Below are 23093 nucleotides of genomic sequence, written 5' to 3' on the forward strand. Positions count from 1 at the left end.
CTGCTCTCTGAATTTTGTCCTATAGTTTTAAGAACATCTGCTATTCCTGCTGGCTTAATAAAATACAACAAGGAGTTTATTGGCTCCCAGTGTCCCATTAGTTTCAGCCCAACTATATTATACAGGTAATCCTTGGAACTGTTATTGCTAAGTGATGCAGTTGTGAAGCAAGACATCACATTACTGTGCAACTTAGCAAGGGCAGTTCTGGAAATCCTGGTTGTTGTCCTTAAGCAAGGACCCTGCAAGTTGTTAAGCGAAGACTTCATGACTGCAACTTTTAACTTCTTGCCAGCTTCTTTGTGGGAAGCCAGCAGGAAACATTGGAAATTCTGATCACCTAACCACAGATGGCTGTAACATTATAATTGGAAGCTGTTGCTGCAGGGTAAGAAACCCAGGGATCAATTTTAGCTCCTACAGGGTGAAATATTGCTGAGTAGTGGTCATTAAATGAGGATCACCTGTAATCTGCTATGTTGCACAGTAGCCTGGTTATGCCCTAAATTTACTCCTGTGCGCAAATCTATAATGTACCAGGTTAGTCCTACCACTTCCCTGTGACTGATTAACTTCTTTTACACCATTAGCTTGTTCCTTTAATAACCAGTCTTAGAATAATGTAGTAATTTTGCAAATACAAATTTGACACCCTGATTTCCATCCTTGGTGCCTACTCACCACTTCCTAAACTACAACATTTTTTGAAAACACACAGTGGCATTTGCTGTTGCAATTCTATGTCAAGAATCAGTATGTGGCCGACATATCATACTAAGGCTATTAACATGTTTTCTATTTTGGTTTACCTGTGGTTGGCTCAATAAATGAGAGTTAAATAAACTATTATTATTCATTAAATTTGTTTGCCACCCATCTTGCTGCAAGGTGACTCTCATATTATCAATATGGTGTGTGAACCTTTTGGGTAATGATTTTGGGCAAGAATCTGCAGAATGAAGGATAAATGAAATGTTATGACCTGTTACTTTCACTGTTACCGTATATGAAAGAAACCCTCTTTAAAAACAACCTGATTGAACAGGCAAATGAGAAAAAAAGATAGATGCCTAAATTGATAGATCAATTAAGGACAAGTTATAATTAATTTTCAGGGTTTTTTTTCCCAATCAGCATGGCATTGCTTCTACAAGTTTTTGAGGGGTGGCGGTGTTGAAAATTGAGGATAGGTTGTTCTCCTAAATCTTGTGCGTTGGGGATAATTGAAATTCAAGGTGCTGGTGATAACCTATAAAGCCCTACATGGCTTGGGTCTGGGATATCTGAGGGAACACCTGCTGCCGGCATCAAGCTCCCTTCGTCCAGTGCGCTCCCACAGGGAGGGTCTTCTCAGGGTGCCACCGGTAAGAGATTGCCGGCGGACGACACCCAGGGATAGGGCCTTCTCAGTGGGGGCGCCTGCCCTTTGGAACCAGCTGCCAGTGGAGCTGAGGACTGCCCCCGACCTCCGTTCATTCCGCCGGGACCTGAAGACCTGGCTCTTCGAGCTCTCTGGCCCAGGCTGAGGATTAATTTATTTTAATTGGGGTTTTACTTATACAGGGATAAATTTAATCTTTTTTAAACTTGGTTTTTTAACTTTTGTATTTTTGGTTTTAATTACCCTGTAAACCGCCCTGAGTCCTCCGGGAAAGGGCGGTATATAAATGTAATAAAATAAATAAATAAATAAATAAATAAAATAATCATGTATGTTGCTTACAGCAGATGACTTCTCACGGAGAAAATCTAATTATGCGGTTCTTAAGACATAATAAAAAAATCAATAGCAGATGATAGCATGTGACTGAAAAAACTAAAAGGATCAGGTAAGGGACCCCCAGAAAATTCTAAGGCTAAGTCTTAGAATTTTCATCCACTTGGATAAAATAATGGCTTGAATCAAATTCTGAATTTGTTTTTTTTTTATTGTGACAAGGATGATAAATGAGTAAAGGTACTTGGTTCCCAAATTACCTGCCAGTGGGTTTAATATTTTTCTTACTTCGCTAAAGGAAGAGTGGAAAATATTGCAAAGGGATGTTGTGGTTGCTGTAAACACCAGAGCACAAATCCCAAGAAAGTTTACTGAGAAGCATAAGCCCCACTTCATTCAAAAGGATTTGTTTCTAAAGAAAGCTATTCCCAAAATGCATCCAGGGAGACAATTTTCCTGTGATGAAGGACCGCATTTAACAAAAGAAAAGAGCAACAAGAAGACCACTAACATCACGACATCTGTGCAATTTGCAAAAGCAAAAACAAAGTTGGACTTTTTGCAGAGGGGTATTTTTTTTAGGCCTATGTTTTGGGCACTTATAAGATTTAGAGGCTCCCTAGCAGCAAAGCAACTCTGAAGCAGGTTACGTGAAAAAAAATAAGATAAAAATAAGAAAGAGCAACGAAGTTAAAAATTAGGAAAATCAGATTACTTTTTAGGGGAGATTATCAGGAATGAATAAGGCAGCTGAAATCTCTGCAAAGCACTATAAATTAAATTTTAAAAATGTCCTCCAGTGATAGCTAGATGCACTATTTTCTTTTTTTATCCCATTTATGTCCCGCCCTTCTCCGAAGACTCAGGGCGGCTTACAATCTAAGAAGCACAAATCAATGTGTTTAGCAATAGCCTTCGTTCTATGTATATGCCTGCTTGTTAGGGCTTTCGCTCCCCCCCCCAAGCGGCATTATTACAAAGTCAGCTTAATTGCCCCCAACAATCTGGGTCCTCATTTTACCTACCTCGGAAGGATGGAAGGCTGAGTCAACCTTGAGCCTGGTGGGACTCGAACCTGCACTAATTGCAGGCAGCTGGTGTTACTTAAGGAGGCATTAGCCCACTGCTCCACCAAGGCTATTATTGGGGTGGACCAGGTGTTACAGGATGGGTGCTGAGGACTGAAAGGGGTTTATCAATTGCAGGTTCCCTGTTTTCTGCACTATGATTAGAATCTGCGCCATAGTTCACCTGTCGCTTTGAGTTGGAAGGTGCAGCAATCCTAGCATTAAATGCTAAAATAGGTTTGACATTGTTTTAAAACAGAAGGGAAATGCTGTCCGGGGAAAACCTGTCTTCCCATTTCATATAATCACTGATTCTCTTCTGATTTTTTTTCCCCTCTCCACCAAGGTGTTTCCTATCTCTCTTTTTTTATATCCCTGACTATCCAATTGTACTCTCCAGTTTCTGTAGATTGATGAACCTTTCAGCGGCTCAGATTATGTAGCAACTTTAACTTTCTATACTACATTGCACTGAAAATCTCTCCTAGGATATGGCATTGGGAAAAAAAAGTATAAACGCCAATCCAAGTAGTTTGCTTTGCTCTTACCCAAGTCATCGGCATTATGCATCTTTATTTATGTGCAACTAATGTAAATGTGCTCGCGGCCACATTTTTGATGACTGTCAAACTCTCTTTTCAAACTGCATTATATTATCACTATTATGCTATATATTTACACCTGCCTTCCCAATACTACCTGAATTATAAACTACCTAATCCCATTTTAGCGTATTCTGCTATTTACCGGTAGTAGTATGACCAGAGAGAATCTAGAAACAGAGGATCTAGAAAAACAATCTGGCTGCCACAACTACACAATAGAAGCTGCTATCTTGAGTTTTTTTTCCCTATGGCCCCAGTAACCCTGGGACAGTCCCAACTGTGGCTATAACCAGCTCTTCCTTGAAAAAAAAATCCACAAAATACCCTTTTCAAAAAATCCTAAATTCAATACTCTGCATTGAATCTGTAGGTTATCTGACATTCTGGCAATACACTACCGGCCAGAGTAGTTAAATTCTGGTCCTAGATATGTCTACTTCAGCTTTGCTCGTTATATTTTTCTGTAGTTTTTTTTAAAAAAATAGGTGGGAGGGAGGGAAGGAAATTAAGGACAAAAATAGGTAAAGGTTACCCCGCACAGGTGTGCTAGTCGTTTCCGACTCTAGGGGCCGGTGCTCATCTCTGTTTCAAAGCCGAAGAGCCAGCGCTTGTCCGAGGACATCTCCGTGGTCATGTGGCTGGCATGACTAGACGCCGAAGGCGCACGGAACACTGTTACCTTCCCACCGTAGTGGTCCCTATTTTTCTACTTGCATTTTTACATGCTTTCAAACTGCTAGGTTGGCAGAAGCTGGGACAAGTAACAGATGCTCACTCTGCTACACGGTACTCGGGATTCGACCCGCCAAACTGCCGACCTTCTGATCGACAAGCTCGGCGTCCTAACCCACTGAGCCATCGCGTCCCTACAAAAGACAAAAATAAACCCCCACAAAAATATAGTTTATATTTATATTTATATTATTTATATTTATATTTATATTATTTATATTTATATTTATATTTATATTTATATTATTTATATTTATATTTATATTTATATCTATATCTATCTATCTATCTATCTATCTATCTATCTATCTATCTATCTATCTATCTATCTATCTATCTATCTATCTCAGCCAAGACTATTAATTTGGGGTGGTGCTATATTTGTAATGTTGAACAATGATCATGTTTGCTCTCTCCCGTGCTTGAGAAATCCATTATTCTGTAGGCAATGATACATTCCATACATTTTGGTATATAACTCAAAACTACATTTGCATTTTTAAAAGTATAATGAACTTCATGACACTCATACAAACAATCTTATGGATATCAAATCAGAACACATTACAGAACAAGTCCAGAAAAAAAGACTCCCTTCATCCACTTTATACATCAAACATAAGTAAGTTAATAACTAATCTTTTTTTAATTCTCTGGGGAGTTAGTAAACATGAAAAATAATCATTGTCAAATTAGACTGAAGAGTGTAGGAAAAGTGCTCAATAATTTAAAGACTTTTTGCCATTGATTTGCTAATCTAGATTTTACTAACTCTTTACACTAGAGTCCTGGCAGATAATGGTAATTACTCAGATGGATCTCCATTAACTGCTTGTAAAGAGTACAATAGATTCAGGATTATCTAAAGTATGTTCCAATCATGATAATAATACAGGAGTTTAGGTACTGTAATCTATTCTTCAGCAGGAAAAAATATAAGCAGAAGAACTGTTAGTATTAAGGATTTGTTAAGGTAGTGATTTAGTGAAGTGAATCATAGACACTGACAGCCTAAACCCCTCATTCTTTTCTATCGGCCTCTCATAGTATCCTGGGGATGTTAAACATTCAAGCCAACTTTTAATCTGAGGAAATTCAGAGAACAAATCAGGCATTTTAAACCTCATTTAAAATCATTCATTGCATTTATGCCAGCTCCCCTGTTGACGTAATTGGACCAAGAAATTTGCTGGACAACATCCTGAAGGAAAATCTCAGAAGCAAAATTTCTCATACAATCTCTGCTACGAGAGAACTATTACACCAGTTTTGTCTACTAAATCTGCTGATGATGTTACCTAGTTTGGTAATAAAACTTTCAGGAACTAAATTGAAACAAGCTGGGACAGCAAACCACTGCCAAAATCTAAAACCTGAGCTACAAGTATTTTCTATTATTTCAAAAGGGTAACATGCTTAAGACGATCCTTATAATTTCTCCGTATCTGTGATAAAGGTAAAAATATATAGGAGAAAACATCTCCAATACATCTCATTACACATCACAATTTCTAGGTATTTCTACTACACACATTTAGTGAACTGTAGCAAAAGTGAGCATGGAAACTTTCTCTAGTCTATGTAACCACTTGTTTAAACAATTAGATGGGCATAAATAAGAATAGAAGCATAATGTGCATCAACATCATAACTGGACAAAGTACCACTTATATTACTAGGGCATTAAAATTCTTCTCTGTGTGAAAAACCTAGAATATTTGGGACTCCAGCTTAATAAAACCAAGTCAACTGAAAGATATAAAATCATGCTTGGCAGGAAGAAAATGAAAAGAGATAAGTTTGGGGGGGAGGGTTCCTTCTCTTTTAAAATGCATGGGTCCTCCAATAAAGCTGGAGGTTTAGAACAGTGAAAAAGGAACATAATACAGCATAAAACTAGCCTGTAAAATTCATTATCATAAGGTGTAATGATGGTCAGTAATTTGAATGTATTATAAATCTTAGATTTATATAAATCTATATAAAACTATAAATCTTAGATTTAAATGAGCATCAGCCTGATCCAGAAATGATTTTGAATGTTCTAGGACAGATAGAGGTTACATTCCCTGCATACTCTTCACAAAGCCATAATGTGGTTTGTCTTAACTTTCTGTATGAATCGAAATAACTATGGTTGAAAAAGCCGAGGTTCAGCGTAATATGTGAACTCTTGTAGCCTATTCCACAGTAATAACTAAATAATAGCTTAAATGAAAGCAGACAGAATGAATAATTTATGGAAAACTACAGATTGTTTAACCTGAAGTTGCAAAGTCTAGCTTACAAGTTAGTTATAAATATTTTCTTTAACAACAGAGGCTTTGCTTTTTTTTTAAAAAAAAAGAATGATTACAAAAATGAGACTTCCATTTAAAAGAAATTTTTTTCCTGTTGTTGTGAAGGGTAATTTTGCATCTTCTAAAGAACATGTGAACTTCATTAACGATGGTATAGAGCAACCTATGGTTTTTGGTTGCATGTGGTTCTCAGGTTAATTTCAAAATACCTCTACAAATAATCTGTTCAGATCTCTTGCAAAGTACTTGCTTTTCCCTAGCCATTCCATTCAGCAAGGGAAGAAAAGATAACAGAAAAAGAAAAACTTATGATCTTAAAACTCAGGCTGCAAATCTTCCTGCTACACTAGGAGACCCTCAATATGCCCACATACACAAGCAAAGCTTCCCCTTGTTCAACGTGAAAAAGAAAGCAATGTTTCTCATTATAGGTGCAGATCTAAACTGATCAGTTAGTGTTATATCCCAGCTGAGATATAATTAAGAGCCAGTTTGATCTATAAGTTAAGAGCACCAGGCTAAAAATCAGGAGACTGTGAGTTCTAGTCCTATGATAGGCTGAAAGCCGGATGGATAATTATGGGCCAGTTACTCTCTCTCAGCCCAACTCACTTCACAGCATCGTTGTTGTAGGGAAAATAGGAGGAAGAAGGAGAATGATTTATGTTCTCCATCTTGAGTTACTTATAAAGTAATAAAGGTGAGATTTAAAAAAAATCTTTAAAAAGAATGTTTTAATCAGAAAATAGATTTAGTTTAATATGCATCTGGATAAAATATGAGTATATAAAACTTCAGATATATTTAGGAAAAACTATTTCAGAATGCCTAGGATTGTGAACACAGTATTTTTCTGTAGCTTATTAAAACAGCTATGTGATCTTGAAAACAGATGTGGTTGCTTTAATGAATTCCAAATCAAATCAGCAGTCCATTCTTCAGACAAGCCACAATGTGATTTATTTGGCATTGACATAGATGTTAGTTTTCGTCAAATTCTTCAGAATGAAAGATGAATGGCATAACACATATCAGATGAAATATAAAAAGCATTATCTAAACCACATATAAGGATGAGATTAAACCTATAGACTCTAATTATATGCAAAGTTTGGAATAGGAATATAGATCACATTATATCACATAAGCAATTACACAGTCAGAGAAAGCCCAAATGCTTAGAATGTTTTAATTCACAAATATGTTATTTTAAAATTGCTCTATATTTGCACTACGTAATTAGTTATCTATATGTTTTATGCAGTAATAAATATATCCCATAAGTGGTCATATCATAGACTTTAGAAATATGTCTTTAAAAGTAAACATTTTCAGGATAATATGGTTTATTTTATAGGTATTCCCACTGAAACTAAATCCCACTCAAGCTTTTATTGTCATGTAAGGACAGATAAGCCAGATGGTAATTTTATTTTGGCAGAACTTCAGTTTAGAAGTAAATAATCAGGGATGCAAACATTCCTGCACCTGGTTTTCTAGACACCTAGAAAATTGATTAGAATTTAATATGAACTGACATAAAATGTCATGCTGGCATTTAAGAATCTGAAAAACACCTTTCCCTTCTACGTATTTCTGTTACAGTCTACAAATTAACATTTGCATAGCATAATACTAAGATCCATTCTTATTAACTGTCATTACATGTGGAGGGGGAAATGTGAATTGCAACATGTTAAAAGAGACAATATTTGTTTTAAAAAAGAACCAGATATTCAGATCAATCTGATAACACTTTATGGGTAGAAGAAAATATATGTCCTGGTGTAGGGCCAGGCTAGACTGATATTCTTTACAGAGCTGAAGAGCTATTCACACCGATCTCAGCCTGCAGTTTAAAAAGAAAATTAGACATTTCTACATTCCTCTTTGAAGTGGGTAGAGTCAACTGAAGTGAAGAGACTGAATGATCTTCTCAAGAAATGTTTCTGTAATATCTTATTGTGCAGAGTAGTCGTTGCACAGATTTACACAGATATTGATACTATGCAGTTCACACAAGACTAACCTAATCAGTGCTAATCAGAAAGACATAAATTATTTCTTTATCCACATCTTGATAATTGACAAGTCATTTTTTTCATTTTTTTAAAAAAACATGAATTTCACATTTCAATTCATGTGAAAACGATAACAAAATTCCCAATGATTTCAATATACAAAAAAATAGCTTGTTCTAATACAGATGGAGATATACGATCCACAAAGGATCATGTTAACGGTCAGACAATCAATACAAAACTTTCAAGGGATTTATTGCACTAACTGCAACTCTTGTTAATGTTGCAGGATACAGTAAGTCTAAATTGATAAACCACCATTTATCTTTATATTAACCCATACAGGCCAATTCTCAATACTAAAAGCATGCATTTTAAAGTTCTGCTTGGGTGCTACAATTTTGTTTAAGATGCCCTGGCAAAGGACACGCTTGAGCAAAAGACAATGAATGAAACTCACGGGGTCTTCAGTTAAAAACATAATTCTTTCGGATCATCTAGCTAGCTAGCTAGCGGAAACAGGTATTTGTAAAAATGTCAGGAAAAAGTATCAAGCCTTGCTCAGAGGAATTGACGAACGTTCACTTAAAAGCTGGGAAAAGATCTAGCAACACCTGTATACCTACCAAAAAGGTAGAAACAAAGGCAAAAAAAGAATCAAACCAAAAAGATTATCATAATCAAGAGACAAAGAATTTTCAAAAGATTTCAATAAAAATCCCCCCAAATAGATGATAGATAGATAGATAGATAGATAGATAGATAGATAGATAGATAGATAGATAGATAGATAGATAGATAGATAGATAGATATTTGGAGCCGTTTATTCTAGTGAAATAGAAGATAGAGGGGTTTTTTTTAAGAAAAAGCAACTGTGTTTTTGTGAATGAGCGGGAAGCTCTTCAAAAGGACATACGACGTACTTCGTTCACCGAGCGATGGGAATTTTTTGTTTGAAAAGGACCCCCCTTTTAAGGCTGCACAAGCCGCGTGATGGGCGCTCCGGCGTTCCCCACCGGAGGCTGCTTCACCGCAAGCCAAGACACCCAAGGAGGAGGTGTGCTGGTGCAGGAGCGTCTGGCGGCGCTTACCTGTCCGTGAGAAGCCCTCTGATGGAAGTCGCAAGGGCTTCAAGCGGAGCTTCCGATCGCGTCAAGCACAACCAGGTCCCGGCGCTGAAAGTCTTCGAGAAACGACACCACCGCCTCCAGGCTCGCTTCTGTCGCCTTTTGTAGCGCCCGAAGACTTTTTACTCTTCCCCCACCCATCCTTTTTCCCGTCGCCCCGCCCCTTTCTGCCTCATACGGTCAAAGCCTCGCCCACCACTCCGACTCTGGCTTTTCATTGGTCTTCTCTCTCACCGACCCCTCCCCCCTCCCCGCTCGCCTTGTAGCGGCCTCTTTTGGTCACCACCCCTCCCCCATTCCCGCCCCGCTTTCTTTCTCCCCCCCCACCACCACCAAGAGCCGAGCTCTCGCAATGCTTTTCGGGACCTGTAGTTTTTCTGGGAAGCGGACTACAGGTCCCATGGGCTCACGCGATCGCCGGCTAGTTCCGGACAACGCCTGGTGTGTGGTAACAACGGCGGCAGCGGCGACGAGAGAGAGGAGGACGCTTTTTTTTCCCGGCACGTACTTCCGGCAAGAGCGACGGGGGAACCTGGTCGGGAGTCCTAGAGGCTTCGCGGGTCAGGTGAAAGGGAGAAGTGAGGTAATGTGGCGGAAGAGGCCCCCTTCCTCTCCCTTCTTCGGGCTGTCGCCAAGGCAGTGGTAGATTTGCGTAAGGCCTGACCACCCCAGGGAGGTTACGTCGACCTGTATGCGTAAAGGGGATTACAGCATGGGGGGGGGGTTGGGTTGGGGCGGTGCATTCGGGCCTAGCCCTTCCATGGGCGCCGCGAGAGAAAGTGGGGGGCAGAGACAGAGTCCCCAGCAGAGTGAGGGGGGAAAGGGCCTCCTTTTTTCTGCAGGCGCTCGAACCTTTGCAAGGGGAGAAGCAGCTTCTGGTACCCGAAAGGATACCAGGTACCCTTCGGGAAGGGGGGAATACAGGTCGGTATCGTAGTTGTTTGGATGAAGATGTCCGCGTCTCGGTAGCTGTGAGGAGAGTAAATACACACATACATATATACATGCATGCACGCATGATGTCGAGGGTGGGAAACGACAGCAACCTGTCTCATTGAAAGAGGGAGGATAAAAGCGAGGAGCATCTGGAGGAAGAAGGCTCAGCCTTTCTGATCTCGCTGGGGGGAAGCTTCTCTGTCTTGCAACCTGATAGTGGTGTGTGGAGGGTCTTGGATATCTTTGGCAGGTCTCCAGTGGTGGAATTAAAACTCTCGCTGAACCGTGCTATTATAATAAATTGCTGAGGGTGGTAGCAGGGGGGACTGACTACCTTTGCCTTGGAAACTGTTTCAACCTGCCTTCCATGAAGACACCGGAGCAGTTTATATGATGCATCTGCACACGCCCAAAATGCATGCCCGTTCTTGGAAGGATGTGCTTGTGGAAGAAAGGAAAAATGGGAGCCACTAAGGGTGAAAACTTCATTGTTTCTGCTTAGTAAATAGTGAGGTATTTTGTCATACGACCAGATCTCAGGGCTTATATAATTCAAGACGAGTTATTCCTACTGTCCAGTCTTATGGGATCTCTCTAATTTGGTCAGGAATAAGTATGTTTAAAGGAAAGACTGAGATAGCTTTTGTCTAAATGTGGTATTTTTTTCTGTATCGTATTGATACTATTAACATTAGTAACGAGCTTCATTCTTAAAACACTTGTTCTGTATCCAGGATGCATTGAAGTTGTTTTCAGTTGGTCAGACTGAAACTTTAATGATCTAAGTATGGAAGTGCTTCGGTTTGCAACCAGTGATCATATCATCTTTTCCATTATACTTTGATGCAATGTTTACTCCGTATCAAAATTGGACATGGGAGAACTTTTCTTGTCATAATGATATTTTCTTGTTCAAAAAACCTAGGAGCTTCTTTCTGCATTCAAATATTATGGATGGCCAAAGCGTGGAAATGTGACTTTTGCTTTCGGTGTACAGAAACAAGATATTTTCACCTAGGTATTCTCATTGTTTCAAATGCATCTAACCACCTTTGTCCTTGGGAGACTAAAGGGCGTAATATTAAAAATGTAAATGTGCTTGATTTGAAGGTATAAACATTTAGGTTGGAGGTTTCCTACAACACAATAAACTGAGTCATAGGCACTTTTTTGTTTGTGCAGTGCATATTAAATTATTTTTAAAGTATATGGTTGGACTATTGCAATGCGCTCTACATGGGGCTACACTTGAGCATTCGGAAGCTAGAACTGGTACAGATCGTAGTGGTGCAAGCAGTTTTGGCAGCCCCGAGACTGGCCCCTGTAACACCACTGCTCTGCGAGCTGCATTGGTTGCCAGTCTGCTTCTGGGTGCAATTCAGATTGTTCATCTTAAAAGCCCTTCATGGCATGAGTCCAGGTTATTTGAGGGACTGTCTCACCCCACTGGGATTGACCTGTACCACTCATACCGGCAGAGGTGGCATGCTTCGGGTCCTATCAGTCCGATTATTTTGGCTGGCAAGGGCCCAGGAGGAACACCTCTGCTGTTGCTTCTGCCCTCTGGAACATCTCCCCCCTATGTGAGGTTGACCCCAACTGGTTTAAAGACATGTCTCTGACATTGTTGCATTCTTTGACCAAGTGACCAAGTTGACCAAGTGACAAAACTAGTGGACCAGAGGAATGCTGTAGATATAATTTACTTGGACTTCAGTGGGGCATTTGATAAAGTAGATCACAACCTACTACTTGATGATAGAAAAATGTGGGTTAGATAGCATCACCACCAGATGGATTCGTAGCTGGCTGACAGGCCGTACTCAGCATGTAGTCCTCAATGGAACTGCATCTACATGGAAGGAAGTGTGTAGTGGGGTGCCCCAGGGCTCTGTTCTGGGCCCAGGGCTCTTCAACATCTTCATCAACGATTTGGATGAGGGGATAGATGGGGAACTCATCAAATTTGCAGATGACACCAAGCTGGCAGGAATAGCCAATACTCCAGAAGATAGGCTTAAGATACAGGAGGATCTGGACAGACTCGAACACTAGGCACTATCTAACAAAATGAAATTCAATTGTGAAAAAAGTAAGGTTCTACATTTAGGAAGGAAAAATCAAATGCACAGGTATAGTATATGGGGTACCTTGCTCGATAGTAGTAACTGTGAGAGAGATCTCGGAGTCCTAGTGGACAATCACTTAAATATGAGCCAGCAGTGTGCTGCAACTGCCAAAAAAGCTAACACAGTGCTAGGCTGCATTAACAGAGGGATAGAATCAAGATCGCGTGAAGTACTAATACCACTTTACAATACCTTAGTAAGGCCACACCTGGAATACTGCATCCAGTTTTGGTCACCACGATGTAAAAAAGATGTGGAGACTCTAGAAAGAGTACAGAGAAGAGCAACAAAGATGATTGGGGGACTGGAGGCTAAAACATATAGGGAACGGTTGCTGGAATTGGGTATGTGTAGTTTAATGAAGAGAAGGGTGAGGGGTGACATGACAGCAGTGTTCCAATATCTCAGGGGCTGCCACAAAGAAGAGGGAGCCAAGCTATTCTCCAAAGCACCTGAAAGCAGGACAAGAAGCAACGGATGGAAACTAGTCAAGGAGAGAAGCAACCTAGAACTAAGGAAAAACTTCCTGACAGTTAGAACAACTAACCAGTGGAACAACCTGCCTCCAGAAGTGGTGAATGCTCCAACACTGGAAGTTTTTAAGAAGAGACTGGCCAGCCATTTGTCTGAAATGGTATAGGGTTTCCTGCCTGAGCAGGGGGTTGGACTAGATGACCTCCAAGGTTGTTGTTTCTTCTTCTTCTTCTTCTTCTTCTTCTTCTTCTTCTTCTTCTTCTTCTTCTTCTTCTTCTTCTTCTTCTTCTTCTTCTTCTTCTCCTTCTCCTTCTCCTTCTCCTTCTCCTTCTCCTTCTCCTTCTCCTTCTCCTTCTCCTCCTCCTCCTCCTCCTCCTCCTCCTCCTCCTCCTCCTCCTCCTTCTTGACATAGGGCCCCAAAGAGGGAATAGATCCCACCTCCCCCCACTGTGGGATTTGCCCTCTCTACTAATGTTTGATTTTAATTTAGGTATGTTTAAATTGTATATGTATATAAAACATATGTATATAAAACATATGTTTATATATATATGTATATAAAACATAAAAGGTAAAGGTTCCCCCGCACATGCGTGACGTCTCTGTGGTCATGTGGCCGGCATGACTAGACACCAAAGGCGCATGGAACGCTGTTACCTTCCCACTGTAGTGGTCCCTATTTTTCTACTTGCATTTTTACATGCTTTCGAACTGCTAGGTTGGCAGAAGCTGGGACGAGTAACAGGCGCTCAGTCTGCTATGCAGCACTCGGGATTTGACCCGCCAAACTGCCGACCATCTGGTCGACAAGCTCAGCATCCTAACCCACTGAGCCACCGCGTCCATATATATATATATATATATATATATATATATATATATATATATATATATATATATATATATATATATATAGACGCGGTGGCTCATACACACATACTTTTATGACTGTGTGTAATAGCATTGTATCTTTAAAAAAAGCAATGTACATACCTTAACTAAATTAATTTAAAATACTTTATTGCTTAACAATGCCTTCTGAGCATCGTTGGAGCCTTCAATGAGTTGTAACATTTTTGTTGGTGGAGAATCTTGATAAAAAATAATGCAGTATGTTTAAAGCTCAATGAAGCAAAGCACAATAAAAGAAGATATGTGCTTAAGGCTGGAGAGAGACTAGAAACCTTGAGATCTGGTCCCACCTTAGGCATGAAAAATAGCTGGGTGACCTTGGGCCAGTCATTCTCTTTCAGCCCAACTCACCTCACAGGATTGTTGTGGGGAAAATAGGCAGAAGGTATTTTGGATATGTTCACTGCCTTGAATTATTTGTAATAAATATAAATAAATAAGAATTTAAAAATGAAATACTTTAGACTATTATAAGAAAAAAAATCATATATTGTAGCCTTTCAGTTTTTGTTATTTTAGTGACAATTAAGAAAATAGATGTAAAATTATCAGATAAATTAGTTACACTAAGAAATTGGACTTTTAAAACTATATGGTCTAATTATAAGGGGTGCATGGCAAACAAACTGTACATGTATGCACAATTCACTAGACTAAATGTGGTCATCTGGTTTGTTGTTCAGTGTGGTATAGCCAGTCATTCTGTAGTCTCTTGTAAAGAAAATAGCTTTCTGAAATTGCTTATTGTGCTAATCCAGTTCAACTACAACTAAGCATGATATCCTACCCTTTCTTAAATATTGTTTATATAACTCATATAGTACTGTGTTTAATCACAGGCATGGTTACTGTATTATTTTTTATAGTAAAATAATTTAATGATACCCAATTTTACTATAAAAACTGTGTATCTGACAACTAAGAAATTCTGGAACAATGCATTTAATTACTTGATGTATGTTTATCCCATTTTTCAATAAAATAGCTTGGAGACTGCGTCACGTGTTATTATTGGAAAATATTTCACAGGTCTGGTGTACCTTTCCTTGTAACCTTGCTTTACTTGCTACAGTACAATATGTTGTTGATAATCCATTGCCTGCTTAATACTATTTTCAGAAATTATGGTGTACTTAGTGATTTGTGCATAAAAGCAAAGGCTGAAATTGTCTGTTGGTTCTATAGGTTTCAGTGTGGTAAGGGCATAGTGTCTATGAATAATTGTAATGTTAGTATTACAATCTCTAACATAACAGTAACCACTGTTAATCTCAATCAGTCTCCATGGTTTAGAACCATGGTGGCAAACCTAAGGCACGCATGCCACAGGTGGCACGCAGAGCCCTCTCTGTGGGCACGCACGCCGTCACCCCAGTCCTAGGCCTTCAGCTGGGTTTTATAAAACCTTTTCGCTTTAGGCCTCCGCCTCTGTGTGCAAAAAAAAAAAAGGTTAAATCAATCAATTTCAATTTCTTGCGGGGAAAAAAAAGATCTTGCAAAGTTGGAATTGATTGGTTGAACTTTTTAGTCTCACCCTGTCTGCCGTTACCACCACATCCACACCCACCCAATGGGCCACGCCCACCCAATGGGCCACACCCACCCAATGGGCCATGCCCACCTGGCACCCAAAAATACATAAGTGGGTTTTGGGTTGCAGCTTGGGCGCTCGGTCTCTAAAAGATTCACCATCACTGGTTTAGAATCTACTCTGAGAAGGCCTTCATTCTGTTTATAGGGAAGCAGAGAGGATTGAAAGAAGGTGATATTATTAGATGTATGTGAAGTACAGGTAGACCTTGAATTACAACCATTCATTTAGTGATCATTTGAAGTTACAACGGTACTGAAAAAAAGTGGCATGGCTGTTTTTTACACTTAACGACTGTTGCCGCATCTCCATGGTCACAATCAAAATTCAGGAGCTTGACAACTTTATGACAGTTGCAGTGATAACCATTTGTAACCTTCCCAGCTGGCTTCTGACAAGCAAAATCAATGGGGAAAGCTGGATTTACTTAATCACGTGATTCACTTAACAGCTGCAGTGATTCCCTTAACAATTGTGGCAAAAAAAGTAAAATGGGGCACAATTCACTTAACAACTGTCTTGCTTAGCAGCGGAAATTTTGAGCTCCATTGTGGTCGTAAATTGTATCTGTAGTCCCTCGGTTCAACTTGTTGTCCTTTGTACCATACCTGTCTTTTAAGCAAATGGAATTATTCCCATAAATGAATGGAAATGCTGAATGCAGAAAATATATTTCTACATCTACATTTTAAGCATATGTAAATTGCCCATATTAAAAATTATAAATATTTCATATAATTTAATTTGACTTTCTAGTAACTGCCCTACTTATTGTAGTCTGATAAGTTCTTCATTCATTCATTTTCCTAATATAAAAGATCTGTATTAAAATACAAGAGAACATCTCATGGCAAAAAATAACTCCATAAAGAAGCCAAGAAAATAAATTTTGGTAACAAGGGACTGTGAAAAACCTGCTTATTCTAGAAAAATCTTCACATAGGTAGAATCAATAGAGGCATTTTGTACTGTAGCACATCAAATTTAACTAGTCAGAAAAATGTCAGTAGAAAGATATTTTAAATAATATGCAGTACTTTTTAAAGCTACCATATTATCCACAAATAATATGTACACAGTAAGTTTACTTTTAAACACAGCGTGATGTCTTCCAGATGTTTTGGATTGTAGATTTCAGTTGCTTCCATTAGCCATGCAAATGGGAATTGAAGTATGAACCATCTGGATGTACCGGGCTTCTAAGCTTTGGTGTAAATAGCATTCTGTACGATATTTGAATTTTTTATACTTTTTTGGACAGCTAGAAATGAATTTTGATTTTGAATAATTACCCTTCACAACTCTGTTCTAATTATATTTTGTTTTATATCTTATTGACAAATGAAATATCTGGAAAAATTAAAAATAAAATTAGTTATAATAAAATAAGATTTAACTTGTCGGTTTATAATGTTTTTTTAAAACTTTTGCATGCATGCATATAGACCTGATCATAATGATGCATAGACTTATAGCAATTTAAATGCAATAATGCCTATATTTGAAATAGCTGGCATTTTTGTAGGTATGGATTTCCTTCCCTAAAAATACAACATTTTGCACCCTATACCTTATTGAGATCATGGTGCCTTTTGTCATTTTTCTTTAGGAAAAAGAAATTTTAAAAACCTTTATTGTCATTATTTTATTTGCCTTATCGTGAATTATGTATGACATCCAAATCAGAGTCTTGGGTGACTGCAGATCAAAACACAGCTCAAAGCATTGTGTGATGCAAAGGTTATTTGGATGATTTGCTAAATCTTCACTTTTTTATAGGGTTACCTGTTGCTTATAAATATAAAGCTTTTTATAATTTGATGCCTGCCCATCTGCAGGATCACACATTCCCCACTGAAATCAGCCTTAACCCTGATGTTGGGGGAAGCTGCAGTTTGCCCCTGTTCTTTGAGAGGGCAAGAGTGCTGTTGTTTTTCAGTGATCTGGAATGTCACCCGATTAGAGATTCAACTGTCTCCAACATTGTTCACCTTCCAGAAGATCAAAAGAGAGCTTTTCTAGAGAGCTCTCCAGCAAAGAGGCCATAAATTGCTTGGGCTTTATCTTATCTCTATGTATCTGTATTTTATTGCTTTTAAAAAAAAAAAACTTTGCGATCTTATTATTGTGGTAAGATACAAATTTGAATAACAAGAAACATTGATACAGTGATACTCCATACTCAACTGCTTCAGATCTCATTGAATTTGGTACTTCATGAATTTGACACGAAAATGTTGTTCTGGTACTCATTGTTTGTTTGGTACTTGATGTGCTACAAAAGGAAGTGGGGGACAGGAAGTCAGCCATGCTGACTTTGCTGACCAAGGAAAGGGGACAGATAGGAAGTTCTTCCCGGCTGAAAGAAAGGGTCACGTAAGTCATATGGTTTGTTTGGTACTCGTCCTTTTTACTACTCATTGCGTCTCCCAAAACAAATTAAGGACGAGTACCAAGGTACTACTATAACATTTTAGGAATAATTTAGAATTTTAAATCTAGACAGAATTTGAAAATTTTAATTAATTACACATTTTTAAAGCTACTCACAATATAGAGATGAGGAAATATTCAGTAATTTTAAAGACAATGTGTTATGGGCAGATTCCTTTCCCCTTTTTATATTGATCAGAACAGTTATAAGGCATTGAATTAGTAGTTTTTATATAATTTGATATGTTCTACTGTATATATTGTCTCAAATTTTCTAGTGTATGACTTAATGGAGAATTAATAACAGGTTACTATTTAAAGCATTGTTCTCTTAAGGTTTTACCAGTTTAGATGATATATTTCATTCTGATAGGAAAATCAAGAGACAAAAGAAAAAAATTACCTGGAACAATTAACAAAACTTTGAGCACTATTTTTGTAGCAGGGATGTAAGTTTAATAATAATAATAGACTCAAAAACTGTAGCTCCTTTTCATCTTCCATGTTAAAGTATTACTAAATGATATTCCTTTGTTTATGCAAAACAAAGCATTCTAAAAAGCTTGAAAAGATATATAGTATGCTATTTTGTAATGTTTCATTTGACCTGGTAGAGATTATGCTGATTTTGAAATGCAGATAATTTCTAGCATAATTACCATTATTTCATTTTTTTCTAATAACCAGAAGGTTAGTTCCTTTAAATCTGCCATCTTTTTTGTTGAACTGGAATTTCAAGAACTTTAATTAATGCCTAGACATTGTGCCAGTCCTGCATGGAACAGTGATAATCATGATGTGATGCAGTAAACATGGTTTTTCTAGCTGTGATAACCTGATTCTTAATACCTATTTTTGGTAATCCAATTTTTTAAAAATGGGCTTTTTACTATGGATAAGATGGTACAGTATTCTTTCACAAATTACTATCTTCATTTTGATTCAAATTTCATGTCTACAGATGCTACAGATACCTAGGAATTTAATGCTGACATTTATGTATCTTAAAATGTTTCATGAGACAATAACACTACTATATAAATATATTGTTATATTTTTGAGAACTTTATTCTGTCATCCTCGATATAAAATCAGCTCCAATACTTCAGTCCTCACAAACCTACCAAATAGTTGGTATTGTCGAGAGTGGCCATGTATGATGGCTTGCACATTATAAGCATTGAGAAGGAACAAAAATTCAAAGGAGCAGGCAAAGCAAGGCCACCTGATGATCTTGGAAAAACAAGACAGATAACAGAGATTAGCCTGTGGTCTTTCCTTTGTTGTGAAGGAAAACAGTTTATGTACCAAGAATTCTGGCATTTAGAGAATTAAGAATGAAAAGCTGAAATCAACGAATTTGAGCTTATTTATAAACTTCCTTGATGCTGATTCTGTAATCTGGAAGTGGAATTTTGGAACAGATGAAGATACCTTTGAAATTTGTTATGATGCTGCCTTGTATCTGAAACTAGTAATTTTATTATTTGTCACCCTGCAATTCAAAAGCTTAAACAGTAAGCAGTATGTCTTAAGCTATTTTATCCATAGTATCTCATTACTAAATAAATGGATTACAATGGTTATTCGGGTTTTTCCCCGCGTAGAACTAAAGGTGTAGGTGCGACGTTTCGACGGAATCCCATCCGTCATCATCAGGCTGGTGGATTCTGCTTCCTTCTTCTGGGAGAAGCATGTGGCTGTTTGTTCCTCTTTTTTAAACTGCCAGAGGGGGTGTGTTCTGTGGGTGGAGGTGTGCTCTGATTGGGTGGGGGAGTAAGTGTGTTCTGATTGGGTGGGAGTGTGTTTTGAATGGTGGGTGTGTTCTGATTGGGTGGGGGTGTGTTTTGAGTGGATGGGCTGGTCTCAGCTGCCAGCCTTAGACCTGAGCTGGTGAGTTGTGCTGCTTTTGTTCGGCTTCGTGTTTGTGGTGGTGCCATGTTTTTATAGTGGGTGTCAGTTTGCTTATTGTGTGGTTTGGAGGGGTTTAAAGTGGCTGATGTTGCAGCTGTAGTTAGGTTTCTGTTTTGTGGTTGTGCCTCGTTATCATTGTGGGTTCGGATTTGCTTTTTGAATGGTTGTGTGGTGGTGATGTCCTGTGGTGTTATGACTTTGGGTCTATCATTCTTGGTGGTTGGGACTCGTCTGTCAATCAAGGCGGGTTTCCAAATGGTTGGTAGGCGAGAGGTATCATCTCGTTTGTTTATGCTGTGGGGGCGTTTTTCTATCTCAATGGCTTCTCTGATTATTCTGATTATATATATATATGTATGTATGTATGTATGTATATGTAAAGGTAACGGTTCCCCCTCACATGCGTGCTAGTCGTTTCCGACTCTAGGGGCCGGTGCTCATCTCCGTTTCAAAGCCGAAGAGCCAGCGCTTGTCTGAGGACGTCTCCGTGGTCATGTGGCTGGCATGACTAGACGCTAAAGGCGCATGGAACGCTGTTACCTTCCCACCGTAGTGGTCCCTATTTCGGTGGGGGTGTGGTTTTTTCCCTTTGGTGGTTCTTTGATTAGGATATTGTTTTCAGCTGTATTGCTTGTCTGGTTTAATTGCTGGTTATCTGGGTGTTGGCTGCTGGAGGGAATGTGTTCTGGTCTTTTTGTTTTAGCTTTAAGTTGTCTGTTGAATGGTCAGTAAATATAGTTTATTTCTATGCATTTATTGATGGCTGGTTTGTCTGAATGCCAAGCTTTTGGGAATTCTGTAGTGTTTTTTAATTTGATTTGGTCTAGGATGCTCACAGTTTTCCAGCTGAAGTTATGATTGAGTCTGTCCATGTATTGTGAGATTTAAGGATTTTTTATCATTTCTTTTGGCTGCTAGTTGGTGTTCATGGATGTGCTCTGCTAGTCTTACCACTCTTTTCTATATATAGTGGCTGTTAACAGTTGTTACAGTTGTTATGTGAATCACTGCAGTTATTAAGTTAGTAGCCCAGTTGTTAAATGAATCTGGGTTCCCCATTGACTTTGCGTGTCAGAAAATTGCAAAAGTTGATTACATGACCCTGGGACACAACAAACGTCATAAATATGAATCAGTTGCCAAACATATGAATTTTGATTGTGTGACCATGGAGATTCTGCAAAAGTCGTATGAAAAAAGGCTGTAAGTTACTTTTTTCAGTGCCGTTGTAACTTTGAACAGCCACTAAAGGACCTGTTGTAAGTCGAGGACTACCTACATTACATGCCAACTTGCCTTGGCAGTTTGTTTATGTCTTGGTCAAATATATAACTGCCAGTTTCTGTTTGCTTTTCTCTTTGACTTGCCTGCTGAGAGAATGCGTTAAAAAATTCGTCAAGATTAATTATCTTGCAACTTTCCTTAGTCTTTTGTCTGTACACTAAATTCACTGTGGTACAGCTTGAATTCTTTTTATTCAAAATAACTTTACTACAGAAATGCAGAAATTTGCATAGATTACTTCAAGCAGTATTTGCAGATAATAGTTGAAAACTTGTTTAGCAGCATATCTTCCTTGTCCTCTGTCATGTAGTAATATTAGTACTTCCTTTAAATTTATGTATAGAAAATAATAATTAAAAAAAAACCTGTATGCCATCTCAGGCTGCTTCACTTGTCAATTTACTTAATGTTATTCCATGCTGATGAATAGTTTAAGAATAATTAGTTTAAGAATAATTTTCATTCATTTATTTATATCCATTTTCCAGTTACAGATGCTGATAATTAATATTCACTTAAAAGATAACATACAATTAAGAATATAGCATATCTGTGGATGAGATCCGCTTTTGACCTCTAGTGCTTGGTGAAATGAAGATAATAGAATTAAAGATATTTAAAGATGCCAGTTGATAGCAAAGACATCTACTGTGTATTTTGTTTTATATTTATATGCCATCATTGCTGAAAAAGGTTAGAGAATGAAACATTCCATATAAGAGAATGTAAATGCCCTGTAGGTAGATTATTATTATTATTATTTCATCATATCATAGTTGTCCACAGAAAAGATGGTCAAAATTGGCATAACTTACAATTGTGTATGTAGCTTTCAAATGATTTGTCTTCAAATGATAATGTGCATATCAATATTCCAACTTTAGAATCCATAAACATGCAGGTGAATCAATATGGTATAGCAGGGGTCCCCAACCCTCGGGCTGGGGATCACTATCGGGCCTTGAGTCCATTGGAACCGGCTGTGGGAATGGTGAGTATGCGCATATCCCTCCGTGCGTGAGTGCTGCTTGTGTGCCCACCCCTCATGGAACCGTCCCCTTCCCCCCCACCTCTGCTGGTCCACAAAGCCCGAAAGGTTGGGGAACTAGGACTAGGAGTCCCCATGTACAGTTGCAAGAAAAAGTATGTGAATCCTTTGGGATTATATGGAGTTTTGCATGAATTGGCCATAAAATGCGCTCTAAATGACATGTAAGTCACAACAATAGAAAAACATAGTCTGCTTAAAATAATACTACACAAACATTAGCAGTGCAGGGTGGAAGAAGTATGTGAACCTTTGGACTTAATAACTGGTTGACCCTCCTTTGGCAGCAATAACCTCAACCAAACGTTTCCTGTAGTTGCAGATCAGACCTGCACAATGATCTGGAGTAATTTTGGACCACTCTTCACAAAACTGTTTCAGTGTAGCAATATTCTTGGGATGTCTGGTGTGAATCTCTCTCTTAAGGTCATGCCACAGCATTTCAATCGGGTTCAGGTCAGGACTCTGACTGGGCCACTCCAGAAGGCGTATTCTGTTCTGTTGAAGCCATTGTTTTGTTGAATTACTTGTATGCTTTGGGTCATTGTCCTGTTGCATCACCCATCCTCTGCGGAGCTTCAGTTGGCGGACAGATGGTCATACGTTTTCCTGCAAAATGTCCTGATAAACTCTGGAATTCATTTTCCCATCAATGACAACAATCCATCCAGGCCCTGAGGCAGCAAAGCAGCCCCAAACCATGATGCTCCCTCCGCCATGTTTTACAGTGGGGATGAGGTTTTGATGTTGGTGTGCTGTGCCTTTTTTTCTCCACACATAGTGTTGTGTGTTTTTCCCAAAC

General features: G+C 38.6%; 2 protein-coding genes across 4 annotated transcripts in view; one reads left to right on the top strand and one right to left on the bottom strand.

The window, feature by feature from the left end:
- SERPINI1 (serpin family I member 1) overlaps positions 1 to 9679 on the bottom strand; it is a 112548-nt gene extending 102869 nt beyond the window's left edge. The window contains exon 1 of the mRNA XM_083365068.1: positions 9535 to 9679. The gene's annotated coding sequence lies outside the window, so the exon portion shown is untranslated. The remainder of the gene's footprint in view (positions 1 to 9534) is intronic.
- A 292-nt stretch (positions 9680 to 9971) lies between these two features.
- The window catches only part of PDCD10 (programmed cell death 10), a 37117-nt gene continuing 23995 nt past the window's right edge, over positions 9972 to 23093 (top strand). Inside the window, exons 1-2 of one of the 3 annotated variants that reach the window (XM_083363647.1) lie at positions 10067 to 10153; positions 22128 to 22234. The gene's annotated coding sequence lies outside the window, so the exon portion shown is untranslated. Of the gene's footprint in view, positions 10223 to 22127; positions 22235 to 23093 lie in introns of all 3 variants that reach the window. The other 2 variants (XM_083363646.1, XM_083363648.1) reach the window with 2 other exon arrangements.

The sequence above is a fragment of the Vipera ursinii genome (genome assembly GCF_947247035.1).
Source record: "Vipera ursinii genome assembly, chromosome: 5".
Classification (NCBI taxonomy): Eukaryota; Metazoa; Chordata; class Lepidosauria; order Squamata; family Viperidae; genus Vipera; species Vipera ursinii.